This window comes from Eucalyptus grandis, chromosome 2, assembly GCF_016545825.1.
Source record: "Eucalyptus grandis isolate ANBG69807.140 chromosome 2, ASM1654582v1, whole genome shotgun sequence".
In the NCBI taxonomy this organism is placed as follows: Eukaryota; Viridiplantae; Streptophyta; class Magnoliopsida; order Myrtales; family Myrtaceae; genus Eucalyptus; species Eucalyptus grandis.
Window position 1 is genome coordinate 490954 of NC_052613.1, and position 13616 is coordinate 504569.

The 13616-nt window shown below is 41.4% G+C and overlaps 1 pseudogene; it reads left to right on the top strand.

Annotated features, from left to right (window-relative positions):
* The first annotated feature begins 380 nt into the window (after nt 1-380).
* On the top strand, nt 381-5728 carry LOC120289510 (annotated as a pseudogene).
* The last annotated feature ends 7888 nt before the right edge of the window (nt 5729-13616 follow it).

A 13616-nucleotide genomic window follows, 5' to 3' on the forward strand; every position in this document is an offset into this window, starting at 1 on the left:
GCCAGGTCTTGGACCAAGCTTAGGACTAGAAATGATGGAGGTATTTTACCCATAAGTCACAGTGTGCCATTAGATGTTTGATTTAGAGCATCACCCAATTCAACCATAGGCCAACGGTAGCTTAGGAGAGCACTTATGGGCTCTCATGTGGACCATGAGCTCTTGCCTGGACTTGGATCCATCATGGGTCAGGTCTCGCACCGTACTCGAAAAATGTCCACCCGACCTGCATAGGGTGGAGACCGGGTAAAAGCACTGACCATTTGACCAGATCAGTGTGGCATCATTCGACAGCCCAACTTGAAGTCAATCAAACACGTCTCCCCTGCATCATCTCTCTCTCTCTCTCTCTCTCTCTCTCTCTCGTCGGGAACAGAAGAATGGACGCCGTGGATTCGGTGGTCGATCCTCTCCGAGACTTCGCCAAGGACAACATCCACCTCGTCAAGCATTGCCACAAGCCCGACCGCAAAGGTGACCGCTTCTCGTTTGTGCATGCAAAATGCATTCTGTAAAAGAACTGAGGAATTTTGGAATGAGAATTATGTAGTTCATTGACACAAAAATGCAACATATATATAAGAAGATACAGCTATCAAACAATCTCCTAATTAGGCTAAACTACCAAAAATACAAGGACAGCGCAATAAAAAAGATATGTACACAAAACTTCCTAAGTAAACGGTCTAAATAAAAACATATCACAACTGCCTTTCCAATATATTTCAATACCCCCCTCAAGTTGGAGCATGGAGATCTCGAATGCCCAACTTGCGAAGAAGAAAGTTAAATTGATCCTTTCCCAATGTCTTTGTGAAGATATCAGCTAGCTGCATTGAACTACATACATAATTTGTTTGAATGTTACCATTAAGCATCTCATTACAAATAAAATAACAATCTACTTCAATATGCTTGGTATGCTCATGATAAATAGGATTGGCGGCTATATGTAAAGCTGCCCGACTATGCAATACAACTACATAGGTTGAGAACGTTCCACACCAAGAAAATCCAATAATCCTTTCAACTACTTAAGTTCACAGACTATAGTACTTATAGACCAGTATTCAGCTTCAACGGATGAGCAAGACACTGTCTGTTGCTTCTTAGTCTTCCACAAGATAGGTGATTCTCCCAAAAAAACAAAGTAACCGGTCAAAGATCGTCTCATCAAAGGACAACTAGCCCAATCAAAATCGCAGTAAGCATACAATTTGAGGTCACAATTGGTACGCAACATAATACCCTAACCTATATTTCCTTTCAAATAACGCATAACTCTCACAGTTGCCTCCCAATGAGCTTTCTTTGGCCGCTGCATGAACTGTGCAAGAATATGTACACATTAAGACAATTCATGTCGTGTTATTGTTAGATAAATAAACCGACCCACTAGGCGCCTATACTGAGTAGGGTTGTCTACATCATCACTCTTAGTGAGGACCAACTTGTGATTTTGTTCAAAAAGGGTTTTAGTCAGCTTGGAACCGAGCAATCCGACCTCAGAAATCATATCCAACACATACTTACATTGACACAAGAAAATACCATCTGAGTTTCTCGCCACTTCATCCCCAAGAAAAATTTCAGCTTCCCCAAGTCTTTCATATGAAAACGACGACTTAAATAGTTCTTGAACTTTTGCACAGCGGAAATATCATTATTGGAGATAATGAGATCATCAACATAAATAAGCACATTCAATTGAGCAGTCCCAACTCAAAAAGTGAACAAGGGGTAATCTGAATACGATTGTTGAAATCCATAAGCTTTCAAAGATGCTGCCAATTTCGCAAACCAACATCTAGGTGCTTGCCGCAAACTGTATAGAGATTTCCAAAGTCTTCATACCTTCCTTGACGATTGAGAGGCAAATCCAGGCGACATCTTCATGTAAACCTCTTCCTTTAAATCGCCATGTAAGAAAACATTTTGAACATCCATCTGATGAAGTTCCCAATTCTTTGCAACCGCAACGACAAGAAAGGTGCATACAGTGCACATTTTTGTTGTAGGAGCAAAAATCTCCTGATAATCTATGCCTTCAACTTGTTTATTTCCTAGTATCAGTAACCGCACCTTGTATCAATCAACGCTTCCATCAAAATTGTACTTAATTTTATACACCCACTTCCCAATTGCTTTCTTCCCAGGTGGCAAATTTCCGATTGTCCATGTGCCATTATCTTCTAAAGCCTGTATTTCTTTAATCATGGTCTCTCTCCACCGTTCATCTTTAATTGCTTATGCATAAGAGTTTGGTTCATGTTCTATAGTAATTGCTGCCAAGAAACACCGGTGTTGCGCAGAAAATTTTTTATAACTCACATAACGTGCTATAGAATAAGGCATACCTAAGGAATCAGATCGGGCAAATAAGCATGTGGAGGGGCTTATTTTGATGGCATTTGTCACATAATCTTTCAAACAAATAGACGGTTGCTTGACCCTTTGTCCCCTGCCTAGTTGCCCTTCATCAACTTCACTTCTTTCCACATCCTCATTGTTTGTGTGGATCAATTCCTCCATTTCATGATTCACCTCATTTTCTCTATCTACACTTTCGGCATGCTCCTCTCTCAAGTCACTTTTTAAATCATCAACTTCATCACCCAACTCCATAACTCTATTTTTAATGAGTTCATCACTTACTGTTTTCTCATCAGCATATGGAAATTCTGTTTTGCAAACACTACATCTCTCGATACAAAGTATCACCAGCTTCTAAATCATACAATCTCCACCCATTCTTTCCCAATGGATAACCAACAAAAACACATTGACGACTTCTACTAGCAAATTTATATTTATCCCGATTCTAATTATGCGCATAGCACAAACAACCAAAAATCCGAATATGTTTGTAAGAAGGAGGTTGGCCAAAAATAATCTCATATGGGGTTTTTCCATTCAATAATATAATGGAGTCCTGTTAATCAAATATCCAGCTACAAGTACACATTTTCCCCAAAATTCTATAGGCAAATTTGCTTGGAAATGCAAAGCTCTTGCAACATTAAGGATATGGCGATGCTTTCTTTCTACTCGGCCATTTTGTTGAGGTGTTCCAACACAAGAAGTCTGCAATATCCCATGTTCATCAAAATATTCTTTCAAACACAAAAATTTACTTTCATTATCACTTCTAACAATTTTCACATTTTTCTCAAATTGGCATCTAACCATCGCAATAAACTTCCTAAGAACACAAGCCACTTCATTTTTTTCCATTCAGCAAATGTATCCACACAGCACAAGAGTAATCATCAACAATTATCAAGAAATAAATTGCTCCACATGAAGCTAGCACTCTATAAGGTCCCCACAAATCACAATGTATTAATTCAAAACAATCTTTAGCTTTATTGTCACTAGAAAAAGAAGATCTCTCTTGTTTGTTTTGCTCTAAAACAAACCTCACAAGTTTTATTGGTTTTCCTAACCATTTTGCCAGCTTCTGGAATTAACTCCACTACCTTGGAAGAAGGATGACCCATTCTTTTATGCCAAAGCTCAAAGGATTCCATATCAGCCACCATGCAAGCATGTACTTAAGTCACTCCCTTGAGAAAGTAAAGCCCCTCGCATTGCTCACCCGCGCCAATCAAGTTCCTCGAATTTAAGTCCTGTATAGCACATATTTTGTTAGTTAGTTGAATAACCAAATTTGAATCATTAAGAAGTTGTGATACATAAATCAGATTACATTTCAAATTGGGCACAAAAAGAACCCGTCACAATTTCAAGTCTCCTCCAAGAAACACAGTTCCTTCTTTCATTGCCATGGTCTTTTCTCCATCAGGTAACTCAACTAAGCATGGCACAATGTCACGCAATTCTCTCAAAACTGCCAACATTCCTATCATACGGTGGGAAGCTCCTATGTCAATAATCCAGGAAAAACACTTTGTTTACTAGTCAGCCTCTCATGGGGACCATTCTGATGAGAACTTAACATTCCCAATAAAGTTGCCCAGTGCTCATCATTCAATCCACTAAGACCCTTTCGATCTGAATCCGTCACAACTCCTCGCCCACCATCAACTCTAGTTACCTGTGAGACGTTGGCATGAGCACCACCTCCCTTTGTACGTCCACCTCTATTACTACGCTTTTGACCACTACCTTGTCTAGCAAAGGTTCCACGTGGTCTATTACCCCACCATTCTGGATATCCTATTAGCTGGAAACAACTTTCAGCATCATGTCCCTCTCGGTTGCAATTAGAACAAAACAAGATTTTATCTTTATCCCCCCTTGAATTTTGACCACCTGCTTGGATTGCAAAACTCATGGGATTGTCTCTTTCATCCTTGGTTCGTGTCATAGTTCGCACTTGCTTTTGCTGAACAACCATAGCATAGACACGATTTAGATTAGGCAAAGGTTCAGTGCTCAAAATATTAGCGCACACTGTTCCATATCCTTCTTCATCTAAGCCCATCAAAAACTGATGAACACTCTCTTCTTCACGCTTTCTTTCCAATTCAATGGTTATATTGCATCTATAACCTATACAAATACACATCGGTATATGATCATAGTTATTTATTTCATCCCACAAGATTTTAAGTTTACTGAAATAGGATGGGTTGACCATCCTAACTACAATTGGCCAAATCCGATCTCAGTTGCTGCATCCGTGGACCATTCCCAGTTGAGAATCTTTGTTTGATATCCTCCCACAAATCTTTCACGTTCTCCATGTGAGAGATAGTTGAGTGAAGTGTTGGTTCAATGGTATTAAACACCTAAGAAACCAACATGGAATCAATCTTCAAGTTCCAACGAATTATCTGCTGGTTGCTTGACAGATCCATCAATAAAACCATATTTCTTCTTGGCTCGTAATGCAGTCCGCATAGCTCGCGCCCATTCTTCATAATTCTCACCCTTCAACCGAACTTGGATAATCAAGTTACCCGGGTTGTCATTCGAATTTAGTGTGTAAGGGCTAGAGGCTTTCTTGTCTGTTCCAAAACTCTCCTCACTTTTTTTTCCATTAGCCATGGCTCTGATACCATGTAAAAGAACTAAGGAATTTTGGAATGAGAGTTCTGTAGTTCATTGCCACATAAACGCAACATATATACAAGAAGATATAGCTATCAAACAATCTCCTAGTTAGGCTAAACTACCAAAAATACAAGGACAACATAATAAAAAAGATATGTTTACAAAACTTCCTAAGTAAACGGCCTAAATAAAAGGCCTAAATAAAAACATATCACAACTATCTTTCCAATATATTTCAATGCATTCTTGCCACGTCATCTCCCAAACTTTCTTGATCGATCGGTTTCGGTTCCGTCTTTCCCCTGTAGAGTTCACCAAGGTCACCTTTTTGCACCGCCATTGGATTCGTGGTCGTGGGTTTTGTTGGGTTCTTCGTGAAGCTCATCTTCATCCCCATCAACAACATCATCGTCGGGTCCGGTTAGGAGGTAATTGCACGCCCTGCTTCTTGTTTTGTGTGTGTGTGTGTTTTCTTGCTTTTGTAGATCTCCCAATGCTCGACCGCGGCTCTTTGCTATCGGGTTGTCTTCTGTCTAGATTCTCAATCTCTAAGGTAGATCTTGTGCCCTTCTGTTCTTATGAAAGAAAGGTGCTTCCTTTGGCTAGCGCGGAGGCTCTTTGTGAAAGCTGCATATAGTTCTTTAGGGTAACGGATTCATCACTTGAACTTGTTGTGGATGTTTATCCTGTCGTTTGTAAAGATCTGCATATTGTTTGATGTGGCCACCTACATATGAATTATTTTAAATTTAAAATGTATCAGTAGGCCTAGCCTACAAATCTATTTGAACTATCAACGAATTCCTAGAATTTTAGGCATGATGGGATTGTAATTCTTTCTACTTCTTGAGGTATAATGACAGACCGAGAGGCTCGACTAGAAGGAATCGGCAGAGAAATTTTGTGTTATAAATGGTAATCTTTTTGTTCTGATATCTGAATTGGATCCACAATTTTCCTATTTGCCCTCCGAAGAGTCCTCCAAATATTATTTTGGTCTTGGATTAGTGATCCATTTTGATATCTTTTTGGAGGAATATGAATAGGGAAGAGAGGATAGGCTCATTACATTAAAAAAAAACAATAAAAAAAAGATATGAGAATTTTACATAAGTGATTGAGCGTGAGAGCCAAATGAATTGAAGGATTCATGTTTGGTTCAGGAAGGGATTGTGGAAGTTTTGAAATGAATGGAAAGATAATCTACTTTCATTAAGTGATTTATTAGATAATTGAAAAAAGAGGATCTTGAATACTATTCGAAATTAAGAAGAATTATGTGGCAGGGCCATTGAATAGCTGGAAAAAGCTTGGGCCCGTTTTTGGAAAGTGGAAATGGAAGCGGAGCAGTTTTGAGTGAATGGATGCGAGGATGGGAATTTATGATATGAAAAGACAATTTCTATTTCTAATAAATATGGAAAAAAAATGTAGAACCTAGAAAAGAAAGAAAAATTTATTGGAATTACTAGTCTTAGAATCGAGTTGGACGAAAATAGAAGGTGCACAGGTTGTGAACTTCTTTTCCCAGAGAAGAAGCAATGAAAGTATCTAGGGAATAAGCATCGACTAACTCTGTGCCAGCAACTGTGGTAATATAGAGGATGCAAGCGTCTTCCGGGATGATTGGGCGTAAAGCATATGTATGTGGTGCGACGCTATCACTAATTCAGAGCGAACCTTCGTGATGGGAGAGATGGAAAGCTGCTGATCGATTGGACATGCATTCATTATTGAGAGTCTATCAGAAGGATTCATTTGCAGATTGTAAATAGATCGATTTTAGTTTCAGGGGCCCTCTTTCAGTTACCGCTTTTCGGCTTTGCAAAGCCATTGTGATAATTGGGTTTTATTTTAAATCAAACTTATCTTACTGTTTTTCTGTTGTTTTTAACCTTCTTGAAACTACTGTTCAATCCATGAAGTTACCAAACACATGCTTTTTAGTGGTGGCAAAATTTTTCTAGGTGCAGTTCTCACTTTTAATGATTCTTAACACAGCAGACATGCAATTCGTAGTCCTAGATGTATACAAATAAATGTTACCTCTGCCCTATAGAAAGCACGATGGCCCTTTTGTGTACCTTCTGTCGTGATACTGGAAAAGATCTAGCCTTACGGAAATGCCGGAGTCATTGATGCTAATCCTTTTCTGCACTATTGTGAGTTACTTTTTCACTGAATCCATGGCAGTGTCCCAATTAGATATCAAATTAAGTTTCCCGACTGATGTTTCGTGTGGGTTCCGCATGTATCTGATTATAATTGAATTCAATGCGAAACTTGAAAGCTTGTTACTTCTCCTAGTAAGATCAATAACGAGTAAATCTATTAACCTACCTATTCAATGCATCTTCAGAAATGTCCACACTGTAGTAGCATGCTCTGAGAAGGGAGATGATTTTATTTAGTTATTTGCCAAGTGGATTGTGTTTTGAATTTTCTGGTGCATAGATGTAACGTTGGTTCAAAAAGCTCTCCACTATAATTGACTGATAACCTGGTTTTCTTAGAGATCATTATTGACGGTTAATTTGATTTCAAGTATGATATTCTTTAAGTTGAATATATGAGTTTCCTTTCAAGAGAACTGGAAACTGAAACGAACAGCTCTCTTTGCTTATAAATTGGATGATGCTTTTCTGCATTGGCTTCCCAATTGTTGGATGGGTCATTTAGGATGACACCATATCCGTTGAGTATATAATCAGTGTTTGGTTGATAGTCACGAGCAGTTCTAAGAATTCTTGGTGGTTACCTCGGAAAATATGATGATATGAACATTGTATCTCATTTTCGGCAACGTAAATCTTTTTTTTTTTTTTTTTTACTGCAGAAGCTTTTAAGTGGATTATTCGGTGGCTTTTATCCCTATTCAGCCGATACCTTCTATTCTGTATGGTGTCGGATAGGTGCTGAGTATGTGCACTGCTCATATAGGAGAGACGCTTTATGACTGTTTTCTCTTGGCGAAAGACTCGCATTGCTTGCATAGTCTCTGGTTTCTCATTCTGAAAGCATGGGTGGTCGGGTCACCGGCATCAGAATTGTCTATCTTCTGTCTTTTGATCGGAAAAACTTTATAATTATCGGCTGCAGGCGGACCTCGTAAGAAAGAAAGATGGGGATATCTGCAGAAGAACAAGTCGGGAGCAATTTTGGTTTCTTTTCAGAGTAGCATGTTAACAATGGATAGTGTAATGGTTTAAACTTCTAGGAACTGTCACCTACATGTTGAGAAAAAAAAAAAAAAAACATGTTTCGGTCGCTGCTTACATTTCTATTAATCAGTGAGTACTTTTTAAGAAGGTTGTGTTCTATCTCCACAATTCAATCGACGGGGACTTGCAGACTAAGTAGTACCGACCTACGAAGAACAGACACATTATCGGAGCTTCCGTGCCGTGTCTATCTTACCGACCTCCGAAGTGTTGGAGAAATCTTTATTTTGAAGCTGACAAAACATTTCTATCAGTCTAGTCTGGATATCGACAGTTTAAAGTCTCAAGACTTTGTAATCTCAAGACTCAAGACTCAAGACTCAAGACTATTCTCACTGACAGTCTTTCTAATCCAATGATGAAGGAAATCCAAAGCCGAAGTATATGGTTGAGGATTCGATCCTATCCTCTGGAAAAGATCCCTTGGTTGGATAATCATTTCGGATTCTTTGATTCTTATCTAAGATCAATTGAAGATCCGATGATCGACGAAACATTCTTGGAATGTTCTATTCTTGGAAACCAAGATCCTGATTGTATGGGCGAACAGGGATTGATGGGCTATCATCGATTCCTTAAATAGCTCGAATGATCTTCTTAATTGATTCCGTCCAACGGGTAGATTGGAGGAATTCCTTTGGTAAGTGCCAACGGCTATGATGGTATAAAGGAGTATAAAAGGAAGACATTCTAGTTGTTTTAAGTGTGTGATTGATAGAAAAATTCCAGTCTCGAAGAACCTTGATTGTTAGTCGATACGCTTCGAGCAAAATTGTCTACACAGAGTGTGTATACTTGGTGACACCTTGAGCGAGTGTAGTAGATCATCTACATCGAGAAATCAAGGAAGATCAACACCGTAACATCTCTTTGTTCATAGTGGAATCCAGCCAATTGGCTGTCGGTGCGAAGAGTGGACGTAGGCTTGAATCAAGCCGAACCACTATAAACCGCGTGTTCAATTCTCTCTTTCCTTTACTCAGTCTTACGATTGATTTTTTAATTATTGCAAATCCTTCATCTGTCTAAGTATTGTGCAATCTTCAAGAAAAATTTTATAAACCTATTCACCCCCCTCTAGGTACTCATACTAGCAATATCACGAAGCACAGACATGTTACTGGAGTTTCCGTGTGTCCGTCTTTGAATTTGACTGGACGTCTCTTCTCTTCACCATGCGATCGCACGCGAGGGTCCCACGAATCCTCGCCCGATCATGTCAGGAGATAGTTGAATTTTCTCTCTTCCCTTGTTCTGTCAATCACCCCACCCCCGCACTTCCCCGCCCCCTCGGTTTCTTCCCCCACCCCAAAAAGCACCCGTCATTTCCCCGATATTTCTCTCTCCCACCCCACGCCACCCCCATCCACCCCCTCTCCACCCCGATTTATTTTCGCCATCCCCATCACCCTCCCTCTCTTCTTCCTAAAACCCTCCTTAACCGCGGCCTCTTCCTCCTCCTCACCACACAATCCTCTCAGCTCTCTCTCACTCGCCGCCTCGCCTCTGGCCCTTCTTCCTTTGCAGCTGTAGTCTCGCCATCGGCCCTCCATCGTAGTGTTGTAGTCATGGCTCTCTAAATTGCCTCGGTCTATGCTCTTCCTCTAGCCCTCCCTTGCTATCGTGGCCTCGCCTCCACTCTCCATCGTCTTCTTCAGCAATCCTCACTCTTGGACATGCATATCGGAACGTGTCGAGAAAAGTTGACCAAGTGTCGGAATTTTCCAACACGTGTTAACCGTGTGTGTCGAACGTGTCCGAGCGGGACACGACACGGAAGCTCCGGTAACATGTCCATGCTTCGTAATTCTAATTTGAGTGACATGGATGAGTGAGTGAGTGCGAGCATTCTCGCGCTGGTCCTGGTGAAAAGTAGTGGACTTTAGTAACGTTGATAAAGCCATTTTAGCTCTCTGTCCACTTGTAATGTGACATCCAGAATTTTCAGTATTGTTTTCTATTAAATTAATCGGGCATTTCATTGACGTGTCTATAGGGTTGTTCTCAGAGCTGATCACTCTCGAGATAACTAGACTAGCTGGGTAAGCCATTAAAGAATATTAAGGCAATAGACTTGAGAATTCGACCAGGAAGCGGCTTCTCGACCGTGTCCATCTTTAGAGGTCATTACTGCACAGTTAAAGATCGAACTGAGATCAGAGATAGGTCGGTTCGACTGAGATGTGTGGCCGATCGTGGGTGACTCCACTAAATTGGAAAATTCTCGTCGACCGGCACTAATTTGATTTTCGTCGTTTTTTGGTACCCTGTGTTGGTAATCGAGCCCTCGAGATTTTCACGACAATTGAGAGTCGCCAATGTGTCGAGTGGGTTCATTGTGGCTCGAAGAAAATCGACCACGAGTCAATTGCCCTAAAAAGTTCTGAAAACTACCCGGTAGTCTAGGTCACACTAAAAGCACGCCGGAGTGAAATTAACCGTCGATTTGAGTCAGATTTCAGAAATCGAAAGTTCAGTGATGTCACAAGCTATTTTAGGAGCATCGACTCAGTCTCAGAAGATTTTCGGAGGTCCCGAGATTTTTACGGAAATTGGGTTCGGACGTCGTGGAAGTTTGGCCGAAGTTCGGATTGGCTAAATTAATGGGAAATTTGACTTTCGGGTTGAGCCGTTGTGTGTCGGGGAATTATAGAAAATCATTTGGGATTTTTCTACATCAAAATTTGACCTCAATTTGGAGAGTTTGGAATTGAAATTTAGTTTGCACTTAGTTAAAAACCGAATCTTAAGATGGGGGTGTGTAACATTGGTATCAATTCGGATTTTTGGTGGATTCTTGAGTGAGGAAAAATGCCGAAGTAATTGATGGATGACCAATTGATTTTGTGAGGGCCAATTGAAATGAAATTTGGATGGGATGAATGTCCAATTGAAGCTGAGATTTTTAAAATTCGTAGCCCCCACCTAGCCACAACATTTGGACCATTTTGGCTTCTAGAAGAGTTCTTGAGAGGTCCATTGTGAGCCAAGGAAATTATGCTTGGCTGAGAATTGTTTTTGGAGATATTCTTGCAAAATATCAAGCTAAGGCCCACCTCTCCCTCATCCTCTCCAAATTGTTGCCGTGAGATGCTTCCCTTCCATCATTCCCATTTCATGCGACTGCTCCCTCCATCTCTACCTCTCGTCCGCGTGAATTCCATCGTAAGAAGATAGAGGCAGCAGCCACGCCAACTGCACATCTTCAGTTCAACGGACGGAGGTCAGCAAGCGGTGAAGCCCCCATCCCCATGGACGTCACCCGACCGCACGCCACCGCTCCATCTCCACGCTGCCACCCGCCGCTCCTCCTTTTTGCTTCGGTCAACAAGCAAACCACCGAATCCCCGGTGGACCGACTCCCACGAAGACTCAAATTGAAGCTACCGCCGTTCATTGCTTCTCCAGCGAAGATCCCCGCAGCAGTTCCACCGAATTCTCCCCACAAGCTGCCAAGCGTCTTCTATTTCTTCGGTCAAGCCTTTCTTCAATTTTTCTGCCGTTGAAACCCACCGAAATCCCACCATCGTTCCTCTCTCTTCTGCCACGAATCAAACCCCACCGAGATTTCCATCCTGTTGACTATAGAAACCCCATCATCCGAAGACCAAAGCTGTGTTGTCCGCTTCTTCCGCTCGGCCACTCGTCCACGTAAATTAAGCAGCGATTGAAGCCGCTTCCCATCCCCACGGATGTTCATCGCGCCTTGCACGAAGCCGAGCCACAAGCTCGGCCTTCAGCCCAGCAAAATTCGGTCCAATTGAGGGCCATTTCAAGCCCAACGAAGCCAGCAATCTTGGCCCAAATTTTCAGTCTTCATGCCAGCGAATTTTAGTCTAGCTGGGCCCAATCACCCAGCAGCTCAGCTTGCAAAATTCCAGCCCAAGTGATCAGCATCGCTTGGCCCAAGTTCAAGCCCAGTCCGAGTCCATGTGAGTTAATTGGCCAAGCCCAATTTCCAGCAAAGAAATTTGAAGCCCAAGTGAAGTCAGTCCAGAAATTTCAGCAGGCCCAATTCAATTTGGGTCTGGCCCAAAAGCAAGAAACAAATCTCAGTTGGGCTGAGATTTGTTGGGGCCAAGTCCAAGGCCCGGTCCAAGTACGCCGGTGTCGTCGAAAATCCGATTTCGGCCGCCGTCGCGTCGCCGTCGCGGTGTTCCGATACCGCTTTTGATCAAGTGAGTTTTACTCACTAAAGCTTTATTAGTTTGCTAATTATGCCTTAGGGTTGGTTAGATTTAATTAATTGCAATTAGGTGGTTAGATTAGGTTAGAACAATTAAATTAGTGACTTGAGGATGCATGTTAGGTGGTTAGACTTAGCTATTAGCAAGTAGAAATGTTTGGTTATTTATTGAATGCATCTCGGGATTTTTCCCGACCCGTTTGGCTCCAATAAGGCAATATAAGCCTAAATTGGATTTTTAATGTTTATTTATTTATTTTCGAAATTTATTTATTTAATTAATTATTTGTCCGGAAATTCAACCGGGATGGCCGATGACCGGAATTTCGTGCCGATTGTCGTGGTGCAGTCCGTTTATTTATTTGAGCTCTACGTTGTGTGGAATTGAATTTATTGTGGAATTTTAGGAATTGTCCTAAATTGTTTGTTATTGAGTATTTGATTGGTAATGGCTAAGCTTGGATATATAGCGCCAGTACGTTGATGGGCTATATAGTAGGGAGAATGGTGAGACCAATCAGGTACGATATTATTGGACATACGTGGTTCGGTGATTGGAAGTATCACCGGCGAAAACGGCGCCTTAAAGAACGCACGTAAATGACTTATAGACACACGTGGTTCGGTGATTATGGGAATATCACTGGTGAAAACGGCGCCTTAAAGAACGCACGATGTTGTCTATAGCCGATGTCACCTTGGCGAAAACGGCGCCCTTGAGAAGACACGTGGTTCGGTGATCAAGGTTATCACTGGTGAAAACGGCGCCTTAAAGAACGCACGGTGTCGGTGATCGGTATGTCATTGGCGAAAACGACGCCCGAGAAACACATGTGATTTGGTGAATGAGTACACCACTGAGAAAGCGTGGTACGAGTGGGAATGACCGAGAGAGGGTCTAATTGACATGTAATCGACTTAGTCGATTGGCCAATGTTTGATCGTATGTCGTGAATTGTTTGAATATCTGTGTTTAACCTTGAATTGCAGGTTGGAACTGAGGCTAAGGTAAGTCCTCTGACTCGTGTTGTGCTTAGGCAACCGGATGGCGTATTAGTTTATTAATCGAGTCTTAGTGGGTAGGACTCGCTGAGACGTGGTCTCATTGGTTATTGAATAACCATTTCAGGACCCTGAGGAAAAGCTGAGGAAGGAGAAGCTGAGGAAGGAGAAAGTATTTTGAAGTAGAA